The sequence below is a fragment of the Chiloscyllium plagiosum genome, chromosome 18, assembly GCF_004010195.1.
Source record: "Chiloscyllium plagiosum isolate BGI_BamShark_2017 chromosome 18, ASM401019v2, whole genome shotgun sequence".
In the NCBI taxonomy this organism is placed as follows: domain Eukaryota; kingdom Metazoa; phylum Chordata; class Chondrichthyes; order Orectolobiformes; family Hemiscylliidae; genus Chiloscyllium; species Chiloscyllium plagiosum.
In genome coordinates, this window is record NC_057727.1 from 37,844,661 (window position 1) to 37,857,250 (window position 12,590).

The following is a 12,590-nucleotide window of genomic DNA, read 5'->3' on the forward strand; positions in this document are numbered from 1 at the left end:
AGGGGAGGGAAATATATCCCTGGTGGTGGGGTCCGTTTGGAAGTGGCGGAAATGACGGCGGATGATACGCTGTACATGGAGGTTGGTGTAGTGGTAGGTGAGGACCAGTGGGGTTCTGTCCTGGTGGCAGTTGGAGGGGCGGGGCTCAAGTGCGGAGGAGCGGGAAGTGGAAGAGATGCGGTGGAGGGCATCGTCGACCACGTCTGGGGGGAAATTGCGGTCCTTGAAGAAGGAGGCCATCTGGGTCATACAATTTTGGAACTGGTCCTCCTGGGAGCAGATGCGGCGGAGACGAAGGAATTGGGAATATGGGATGGCGTTTTTACAGGGGGCAGGGTGGGAGGAGGTGTAGTCTAGGTAGCTGCGGGAGTCGGTTGGTTTATAGTAAATGTCCATGTTGATTCGTTCGCCCGAGATAGAAATGGAAAGGTCTAGGAAGGGGAGGGAGGAGTCTGAGACGGTCCAAATGAATTTGAGGTCGGGGTGGAAGGTGTTGGTAAAGTGGATGAACTGTTCAACCTCCTCGTGGGAGCACGAGGCAGCGCCGATACAGTCATCGATGTAGCGGAGGAAAAGGTGGGGGGGGTGGTGCCAGTGTAGCTGCGGAAGATGGACTGTTCCACATATCCTACGAACAGTCCATCTTCAACAGTCCACAAACCACATCATAATTGTAACTGGTAAAATGCTTGCTTATAAATTTTAATAGACAATTTTAATAGAATGACTGTAAAACTTTGTTACAATAACAATCAACAACCACTGACTTGCATAAAGAATGAACTCTTATTTAAGTTTTTCACTGAACTATCAAATACCATATTTCCCTCCATGTTTATGATATCCTTGTGGGATAAATTAAAATCCTTTCATTGTGATCATAAATTAGGATTCAATATCACCAAATAAATAATTGAAGAATGTTCTCAAATCAAATTCCATCATTTGAAAGTTTTCCATTACGATTACGATGTGAAACTAATTTTATTTGTAATTGCAGATAGTATCTTAGGATTTTAAAGACAACCAATGAAAATTAAGTTTATTAAAATTTCTCTAAATATCGACATTACCATAATGTGAATGAAAAATCGTACAGTGATGATCTGGATTCTGAATTACACGTCATTAATTCAAATTAGCCAATTTTGAAAACTGAAGCTGCAACATTGATCTGGCAATCAGCAGCACAGATGCTAGATTACAGGCTCAAAGTTAAATTACAGACCATTATTCTAAGTACAGGAAATACATGCAGGAAATGGAAGAATGAGCAAGTGCTTAAGAATAAATGAAGATGTATCTGTAATACTTTACCTTTTGCTTTTAAACTTGCAACAAATTAGTATAGATCTCACAATATCACTCAGAAGCAAATTAATCATTTGGAATCGTAACACAATGCTGACTTTCAAAACCAAATAATTCACACTTAGTATGCTTAACGAGTCACGCATGAAATCTGCAAACCTTAGCTCATTATATTGCATGGGTGGTTTTTCAGGCACTGCAATTATTTGACAACTACTTTACAAATTTACAGACTGGACCCAATACTTTAATTTCAACTGGGTTTGACTCGGGCAACTGGATGATTCATATAAACAACATGGCTACAAGATCACGGTAGAGATTGTGGATTATAATAATGAATGCTTTACATCATGACACCTCAAATTTCTCCACCATGAACAAGGTTCAAGACATAAATATGATAATCTTAATTAGCAGGCTGGATATGGAGCTACAGCAGCAAGGAAGAAGCTCAATACAATTCAAGGCTCTTGATTGGAACCTATTCACGAGGGTCAGAATCTATTTCTCTACATTTAGCGCGCAGTGTCATTGGATAAGAGTCTTCAGCCTCTCTTTGTCACACGTCTTTTCTTCATTACTCCCCTCCAATCTTTGGGTCTACATGTGCTTTAAAATTGCTATCTTTAACATCTCCTCATTCTGATCAAAGGTCATTGACGTGAAACATTAATCCTGTTTCTCTTTCCAGAAAAACTGCCTAACATGCTGAACATTAGTGAGTATTTCTGGTTTAATTTATCTCCAATATACGCAATAGTTTGTTTAACGTATAAAAAAAATTGAAGAAGGAATTTTCATTCTATATGCGGCACAATATTCCAAGTACTTCAAGGAACTGATGTCAAAAAAATCCTAGTTAGGTGATGGGTAGGTTTTGAGGAAAGTTTTAAGAAACAGAACAAATTAGAGAGTGATAAACAAAAACAGAAATTGTCAGAAGAACTCAACAGGTCTGACAGCATCTGTAGAGAGATAAACAGAGTTCAAATCTTGCATCCAGAGACCCTTCATCACAAATAAAAATAGCTGGGAAAGGGTGGTAAAAATTTAGAGCATTTCAAACAGTTAAAAGACACAGCTGCGATGATGCAGTAGTGAATGATATGCAAAAGGCCAGACAGTTGTAAAACTGAAGCAGATTAGTGACAGGTGAGGGAAAGAGGGATTTGAAAGCAAAGATAAGAATTTTAACATCAAAGGATCGATTGAGCAAGGGTCAATGTCACACAAAAAAATTTTGACATTCGTGTTCACCAGTGTTCACATGCATTCATTTACAATTATCTGTGTTAAAAGTGATCATTTATTCATCATTTAACATAATTTGTTATCAAATGACAACATTGGTGATCAGCTGACATGAAATGACATCCTACAAAGCTTTTGTGATCATCAATCATCAATTATACAGGCAGGTGGTATTCAATATATATCAAAAGCAATCAAAGTACTTGTTTTGGAAGAAAACTCAAATTCTAGTAATCATGGTAAAACTGATTAATTTTCAGACATCAGATTTTTCTAAGTTCCAGCAGCATGTAGATTGTTTAAAATGGGGTCAGTACACAAACCACTATAATAATTATTGTAGAGAGGGATATAAGGATCTGAATGAACAGTGCATTAAACAAATTCGGGCAGTTTTCCCAAATACAGTTTCAAGTGGTTACTTCTAATATGCATGGAAGTATTCTTGATTTTTTTTATAAATCTCAGTATTGCCAGCCTATTTCATCTCCAGTCTCCACATTCCCTGCACCTTTACTTTATATTGTGTTTTCTTTTACTGATTGTGTTGTCGTAATGACAATGTATTTGAATGCATGTTTATTATTTCATTTTTGTGCAGAAAATTATAATAATTATGTAATTGATTATTTTAATGGCAATTTGGATATGTTGAAATGTATATCTAACCTTAATTAGCTTTTGAGATTGACTCTGTTTTTGTGATTAATAGATTTGCAATATTCCAGACCGCAGATCCAATAATAAGTATATTTAATCATCTCAGTCATGCACTTTATTATTTATTCCATTGTTCTTTACCTTTGCATTCACTAAGCCTTTGCAAACTTTTGTGCGCTGGCCAGTCTGGCCAACTGAGTGCCTGACTGCAAGAAAGGGAGGTTCAGTGGAAACTATGTCAGCCCGAGTTTAAGAGATGGGTCAAGTAGTGGAGCCCATGACTGGTGAGGCCATACTGGTCTGAAATGGCGGTCGGGGGGGGGGGGGGGCGGGTGGATCAGGCTCACTGGCTCATGCATATACATGTATGACAGTCTTGTCAGGGATGACGTGATTCTAAGCAAACGGATGAGTGGTTAGGTGAGAATTCGAAATCAGTGGGGTGGTGGTGGTGAACCACAGACTACTCTGCTGGACTCATCAGCATTCTCTTCTTCCTCCAGCATAGCACAACTTACTTTTCCCCACAGTTTGTCATGCTGGGTGTCAACAGCAGCCAGGGTAGTAGCAACAGAGGGGAGGCAGTGGTGCAAAAGGTTGCAATAGCAGCACTAGTGAAGGCAGAAAGGGAATCAGCCTTGGAGGTGGTTAATGGTGCAGTGGTGGAAGTGGAGGAGGAGATGGCAACAGCAGAACAGGTGGTAAGTGGTAGAGAAGAGATGTAATTAACAATTGAAGCACTTGTGGAGTTGGCAACAGTGGTGGAGATGGAGGCAGCAACAGTGTAGGAGGTGGAGGCAGTGGTGGTGGATGAAGAGGTACTGGGGAAGCAACAACTGCATTGGAAATAATTGAAAGAAGGGTAGAATTAGCAACAGTGGAAGAAGTGACAAGGACACAGCAGGGCCGTGGAAAAAGCAAAAATGCTGGCTTAGCTTTGAGACTCAGGGCAAGCGACAGTATACCCAATGTCTTTCCTGGAACCTCCTGTCTGGCTCTGAATCAGAAGGGTACCAAGCCACGCAGCTCCTGCCCAATAAGTGCTGCAATCAGTGGAAGTCCACTCTGGCTCCAGTCACAAGTCCATGCCCATTCAACTGACATTAAATGCTAATGATTGCTTTTGAAATCTAATGGTAGCTCCCACAATTTCCAGAATCTACAATTGCTTTTGAGTGCTTTGATAATTCCTGAGTTAGGAGCCCATGTTTTTATGAAACCAATCCTAAATCACACCTTTATATCTCAAAAATACTGATTTTGTGATCAATTTCCCTCAAAACATTGTTAACATTTTCTGTCGGGGTAAGTCAGGGAACATGGGGCAATAGGTGACGAACTGGTGAGAGTAGGAAGACAGTGGTTTGGATGGGGTCAAGCTTATGAATGTGTGGTCAATCAGGAGGGTTTCAATTAGTCAAGAGTCAACAAAGAAATGTCTTCAGCATTAGATGCGCCTAAGAAAGGGCAGACGTAGGAAATATGCAAAAGTAAAAGCAGACATTCGTCCTGATGGAATGGACAGAAATCATCTTGGTGTCAGACATAGTCAGCCTGCAAGAAATCTTATGTAGCGTCAGAAAGTGGCGAGGGGAAGATTGGGGTTGGTGGCAAGGAAACAGAGAATACCCTTAGCAAAGGAAGAATGCATTCTTCCTAGGGGCAATAGAACAATATATCACTGGACTGGATTCTGGAATAAAGGTATGAGGCTGTGCCCACCAATCCCAAACTCCACAAAGTTTAGAAGAATGGGAAGCGTTGATATACTAATCTTAAGTGAATGATAGAGTAAAAGACAAATTATTCTCTGCTCCTTTACAGAACAATAGTTAAAATATTTAACCTTGCAAATGGATTATACTTTTATATAACATATAAAAATTTTCACTCAACATTTCCTAGTTACCATTTCCTGGTAATATTTGAAATATTTCTACAGAGGCTGATATCCTGTCACCAAGTCACCCTTTATTACACATAGAGAGTCCTTGACACTGAGCCAGCTCTCAGAGTGAACTGAACCTCTGGCATTCCTGTATATATCTGTTAGTCAGGGTCGCTGATTCTACCCCAGTCAAGGAGCTCACATTCTATGAGGTCCACCTGGCTGACCACATTTCAATCAGTACAATATTTAACAGAACTTGTTTTAAAGACACTCTCATAAATTGAATTATACAAAATATTTAAGGGACTTGACAACATAGATGCTAAGAAATGAATTCCCCTGGCTGAGGAATCTAGAACATGGATCAATATCAGAATAAGAAGTTAGTCATTTCAGGCTAAGGTGGGGAAAAATTCCAATTGTATTGTGAATCTTAGGAACTCTTTACCCCAGATAACTCTGAATGCTTAGTTGTTGAGTGTCTAATAGATTTTTGGGTACATAGAGAATTAAATAATATCGGTACAGAGTTGGAAAGTGAGTTGAGATGGAAAATCAGCAATAATCTTGTTGAACTTGATGGGCCAAATGGCTTATTCCAGCTCATATTTCTTATCTTCTTATGTAATATGATGGACCAAGGTTGTGGTATTCCAGTATATAAATGAAGGAAATTTCTGCTCATCCAATACTGGATATTAAACAATGAGTGTGGCAAATCAGAGGGAATGGAGTTTTGAAAGAGGTGATGTTGAGATAGAGTTGGGTGTCATCAGCAAACATACAGAACCTGATGTGTCTATAGACAATGTCATGCAGGACCATCGTTATGGATGAAAAACTGGAGGGGGATAAAGACACATTCTTGGGGGACTTCAGAATTAAAGGTAGGAGAAGCCATTATAACAAATTTTCTTGTGCTCTGTTAGAATCCTAGACCTTTTTGGACTATTCTGGATCAGGTGTATTTTTAAGATGTTCACCCTCAACTTAAGGTTAAGGAAGCCAAATCCTAAAAGTACTGACTGGGTCTGTATCTGGTCGTACTTAACCCAAAGGAAAGGAACAAACCAAGAACATTATCATCCTCTAGATAACTTAGTAAAATACTGTTTCTTGTTCTAATATCTTGAATATTGTGAGCATCTAGTGATTGCTCCTGAGATTGCCCTTCACCAAGGAATATTTAGAGATAGTGTTATGTGTTAGTGATACAGAAGATTATAAGTCACTACAATTTCTAACAATATTGAAGTTTATTAAAAAAAATTCAATGTGCCATTCATAGTTGAAGAGGTTGTCAATTGCAATGTTAACAGTTCTAAGAGGTAAAAGTTTTAATCTTCGTCCTGGTAGGGAACATGATTAATAAATCCAAATATTGTTACAGTAAAACATTTAAGTTAGATATCCATGAATTATTGAAATCCCTGAGTTAATAGAAGATTATAGAGTTAGCCTCAGACTCAGTTAAGGGGAGGTTAATCATCACTCTATTCTAATTACCATGATCTTTACGAAGAAATCTCAAGATAATCCAGAAAATAAAAAGCCCTTGAGAACTTTCATTGTTTTTACTGCTGCTTTATCTTTTTCCAAGAATATCTATTGTATCACAATCTAAGCAAGGGTGTTCTTATTTTAATTTAAATAAGGTCGGTTCTACTTTTAATTTCCAATTATGCTGTAAATTTGCCAGCTGTAAGCCTTATGGTGGTTACATTTTTCACAATACTGCTGACTGTAATTTCAAGATTTGTGATTTGGTCACAATTCACCTCGTTTTGGACTACCAAAAGAAAGCCATCCTATCAACAGTTACCTTTCAGAAATTTGAATATAGAGTATTTTGCCTATGTGCCAATTTTGTTGCCTAGTGAGATTTCTCACCAAATTGTCTCAAACTTGCCCCATTAATTTATACTCTGCCTCTATGGTGGCCCCCTCATCTGATCTTAGCCCAAGTGTACCAATTGTCAAAGCGAGAAGAATTCACCACTCACAGAAAACCCTGGAATAGACCAACATCTCCATAGCCCTTGACATCTTTAAAACTCAGCTAAACACTAAATGAGCATTGAAATTCCAGAGTTGCCCTTCACAGTTGGAAATTGGGGTGGCTTAAAACAGAACTTTCCTACAATTTGTAGCTCATGTCACAGAATCACAGAATTATTACGATGCAGCAGGAGGCAAATCATGTCTGCACTGGTTCGATTCTGCATGGTCAATCTTCTGCCTTTTCTCCATATACCTGCAGCCATTTCTATCCAAATAATCATCCAATGTGTTAATTGAATTTGTTCCACCACATTTCGAGGCTGTACATTTCATACCCTAACAACTTGATGTGTGAAAAGCATTTTTTTTTCTCACATTACATTTGCTTTGTTTTGCCCATAACTTTAAATCTATCCCCTCTTGTTCTTTATTATTTTATGATCAGGCACAGCTTCTTCCTATCTTTAGAAGTAATGCTTTAGAAATAATACACAACACAAAAAGAAAGAGAGGAGTGTAATACTGATCAGACAGAGAGAATTAGATTTGTCACAATTCCTTGTAATTGTTACAAAAAGCTTCAATCCATAATGTATGGACTGCATTGGTTAAAATGTTACCTACATTTTAAATAGAAGGACCAAGTAAAGTTAAGGAATTTGAGATATGTAGCAATGAACATAAAGGTGTGTAACAATAAAAAATATATTTCATTTTGCACTTCATAGACATGAGATGGAATTTTCTCAACCCCCGAATAATGTGGGCTATGGTGGAAAATTTGGGTACATAGAGGGAACTGTCCAGTGATGTCATTCTTGACGCCGAGACCAGAAAGTCCCATTTTCCAACCCAGTGTTGGATGCCGAGATGAGATTCGCAATCTATCCTCCCGTTGACTCTTTGTGCCCTATTGTGAGTTGTGAGACAAAGAGAGGGTTTGAATGAGTTGAAAATGAATGGCAGAGCTTTTATCCTTGATGCAGGTAGGTAAAAGGTGGTAACATGCTTCAAGGTTATGAGGAGGCAGCATAGAGTCTGTGCATGGTCATGGTATGGGGGGATTGGGTGGATGATAATGAAGTGAGGAGTGATGTTGCATGCAATATTAAAAGTGGTAATGCACTAGTCTTAGTGGGAGACGGCTGCAGTTTCTAAGGTAGAGTAAATGTTAGGCAGTGGAGGGAAGATGGTCGCACTTACCCTGTCAGAATAGAGGTCATTGACCTTTTTATTAAATAGCTTGGCTTTTCTCCAAACAGTTTAGACCACATTGATCATGGTGGCAACCTTGGATCAGGCTGCCAGATTATGGCTTCCTCTACTGCCCCTAGGGTAGCAGAAGGCTGTCCTGTGCATCACCCTGCCAACTCAGGCCTACAGTTCTCTGATTGAAAATCCGGCCTTCAATTCCCCTATATCTGCCATATCTAGGGTAAATGTCATGAACCATGCAGGACAACTCTGGACTGAAAACGTCTACTGAGGGTCCAAAAGACTTGTAAATTTGCACATGCATCAGTAACCCTGGCATATTCTGGAAGTGACGAGTACGTCTGCCTATGGTGAATGGGAGAATTGGGAATAGCATCAGGTGAAAGGGCTACATAGGAGTGTTGTTGCTAGTTAAAGAGGCAAGTTGGGATGATAGCATAAGAAAATTTGCTGGAACTCCCAGAGAGAAACATTCCATGCATGATTTCTGTGAAGATTGAGCCCATTGCAACTAGACTTAGCTAGTTTACAATCATATACTTAAATAAAATGAAAATGTGTTTGTGAATATCATGATAGAGAAATGGATAAGGATTAAAAAGGGAGCATCAGCTAAATTCCTAACTGTGAATAATGGGAGGCTGTTGAACTTTTCTTGGATGGATTTATAAATGTTTGTGAAAATATAAACATTTTAGTAATGAACATCACAACAGAATGTGCCATTACTAATAGAGTTTGTGAAATAGATCATGCAATAACAAATGAAATGTTTCATAATATTTTAGCCAACTAACCAATTTGCAATGTAGAAAGAAAGGGTTTACTAAGGCTGACATTTCAGAGAAAATTTTGCTACCTTTACAGGGTTGGGTAGGATCATCAACTATACATTTTATACCTGGGAACATAGTGTTCTACAGAAGAGAAGGACAGAAAGAGTAGTGAAGTCTGGAAAAGATGAAAGACAGTTATAGAAAAACTATAATTTTACAAAACGGCAATCAAACTGTTCGAGTGCATTCCTTGAGGTTAATCACACTAATTATGTATTTACAGAGTCTGAACAAATAATAAAGTACACGTCACATACGCATATGTTCTACCATTATGAAGAGCAGATTGTACCAGATAAAAGGGTGACTGAATATGGACACAATAATACTAAAGAACAGGATAAAAATATTTGTCCTGGAGATCAACTATCAAGATACACATATCATTGAAGAGGCCAGTGAATAGAGTTCTGCCAACATTACATGGGAGAGTAGGGACAGCCACCTGTGAATACAAATGTTGGCTAAATTTGTGAATTGAGGCGTAGAAGGTAAGATGCATTGATCGGTAGAATGAGTTAAGGATCGGGAAGGCCGGAAAATGGAGAATGAGTTCAGAAAGTGGAACTTGAAATGAACATGGACCTAGGAATATATCACAGACTGGCAAAAGATAGGGGGTGAACACTAAAAAATATTTTAAAAATGCAGGTTCTGGAAATCTGAAAACAAAATGGAAATTGACAGAGAAACTCCACAGGTCTGGCAGCATCTGTGGAGGGAAAACAGAGTTAACATTTCGAGTCCAATGACCCTTCTTCAGAATAGGGAGCGAGTAGAATTGATAATTTTTAAAATTAACTTGAAGATTTGGCTTTGCTGGCTGAGCCAGTATTTATTGCCCATTCCTAATTGCCCAGAAGGCAATTAAAAGACAACTACAACACTGTCTGGCTGGCATCATATTTGGGCCAGATCAGGTAAAGATGATTGACTTCCTTCCCTAAAGCGTATTCACAACAAGATAGGTCATTATGGCAATTGACAGTTGTTGCATTTAGACTAGTTTTTTTTAAATCAAATTTTACTATCTGTTCTGATGAGTTTCTAATCAAAGGGCCAAATGGCCAACTGCTGCAACTATAATCCATGGATTTAGCCTGGGGTTCTGAATAATTAGTTCAATGATATTATTACTACGCCATCATCTCCCCACATGAGAACAAAGGCCATGGAACAAGCCAGAGATACAAAAGAAGTAAAACTCCTTATGATTGAAATGTGTTAGTGGAAAATAACAATTTAGAAAATTAGTTGATAAAGCTTGCCATGTAAAATGAGTCAGAGAGCCAGGTGTGTAGTTTGATGTGTACACTGAAGTATCAGAAAGCGGGCAACCAACCCTATCATACAAAAGATCATATATTTTTTTGATGGTGTGTGTTAGGTTAAAGCCAGGTTAGTAGTTCAGATTTTTGAAGAGAGACTTAGAAATCAAAATATTAGAGTTGATTCCCCTCCAGCAGGAACAGTGATCCTGGAGATTTTCTTAGCTCTTTTAACAGTATATTTCTGGGAATGTAAATCAATTGATATAAAAGTTACATTTTATAAGTGGAAAAAATTGTAAGATGAATTCTGTTTGAAGCCACCTAAAGATATATAGCAAAATTGTGAAAATTAAATGTGTGTTTATGGGTTGAATGAACCAAAAGAATGTACTATTTCTTAGTTAGCTCCATTCTGTGGATTGAATTTAATTAAAAGTAAATCCAGAGATGTTTTATTGGCATCACAAGAAGAAACTAACAGTCATCACTGTCAAGCACCTTTATGATTTTAGATGAAGAGTTTCTGTAGCATTTGAATAATCTGTGATAGATAACACTAAAAGGAGTTGAAATTGGTCACCATATTTCAGTGGCTTTTAAATATTTTAGGATTAAATTTCAAGCAGAACAAGTTGTGAGTGCCTTTCAATCAATAATCTTATTGAAAACACTTAAATTATATCCCAATAAATAGGCCTGTGACTAGCGGTGTGCCGCAAGGATCAGTGATGTGTCCACTGCTTTTTGTCATTTATGTAAGTGATTTGGATGTGAATATAGGAGGCATGGTTAGCAAATTTTCAGATGGCACCAAAATAGGTGGTGTAGTGGATAGTGAAGAAGATTATCTCAGAGTACAACAGGATCTTGATCAGATGGGACAATGTGTTGAGGAGTGGCAGATGAAGTTTAATTTAGATAAACATGTTGCATTTTGGTAAGGTAAGACAGGATATGACTTATACACTTAATGGTAGAGATGCCGAACAAAGAGACTTAGGGGTTCTTTGAAAGTGGAGTCTTTGCTAGGCAGGGTGGTGTAGAAGGCATTTGACAAGCGTCTCTTCATCGGTCCCACCATTGAGTTGGGACGGCACATTGTGGCTATACAGGACATTGGTGAGGCCACTTTTTATACTGCGTACAATTCTAGTCACCCTTCTATAGGAAGGATTTGTTAAACATGAAAGGGTGCAGAAAAGATTTACAAGCGTGTTGCCAGGACTAGAGGTTTTGAGTTATGGGGAGTGGCTGAATAAGCTGTGGCTTTTTGGCCTGGAGCATCGGAGACTGAACAATGCCCTTATAGAGGTTTAAAAAACCATGAGAGATATGGATAGGGCGAATCACCAAGTCCTTTTTCCTACGGTGATATAGTGCAAAACCAGAGGGCATAGGTTTAAGGTGAGAGAGGTATGGTTTAAAAAGAACCCAAGAGGTAACTTTTTCAAGCAGAGGATGGAGTGTGTATGGAATGAGCTGCCAGAGCAAGTGGTGGAGGTGGGTACAATTACAACATTTAAAAGGCATCTGGATAGGTATATGAATAATAAGGCTTATGGGCCAAATGCTGGTAAATGGGACTAGGTCAGATTGGGATGTCTGGTCGCCACAGACAAGTTGGACCGAAGGATCTGTTTCCATGTTGTATACCTCTTCGACTCTAAATAGTGCCAAGTCCTCACAGAATGAGGATCCTCCATTTCAGGTAGATACAGTCCAATTAAGAAGTTTGATTGGTCAATTGAACTGGTTATGCACTCAGACTAGACCCAACGCCAGTTAAGATCAATTGGGACTGAGTACCAAATTAAAACTCATTGTGGTTGAGCAGGCTCTGACAGTAAATAAAACATAAGGAAACTAAATTGAGAGAAGTATGCAGTCAAGTTGCCAGTTTTGGGTGATTCAGAAAAATGAATGTTAGCCATTCTTTGTAATGCTTCACACATCAATCTTCCAAATGACAGGATTTATCATATTCTTGATGGTTGAGAATAATAAATGTTGACCTTTGGCCTGGGAAGTTAAAAGAACCTTAGCAACTAAAACATTGGCACTGGTAGATTTAATAGATAAGGGGTGCACTTAACTAGTATTCTGAAAGAAATCTTATACAAGAGGTAGACTTAGCAAACAAATTGTCCATAA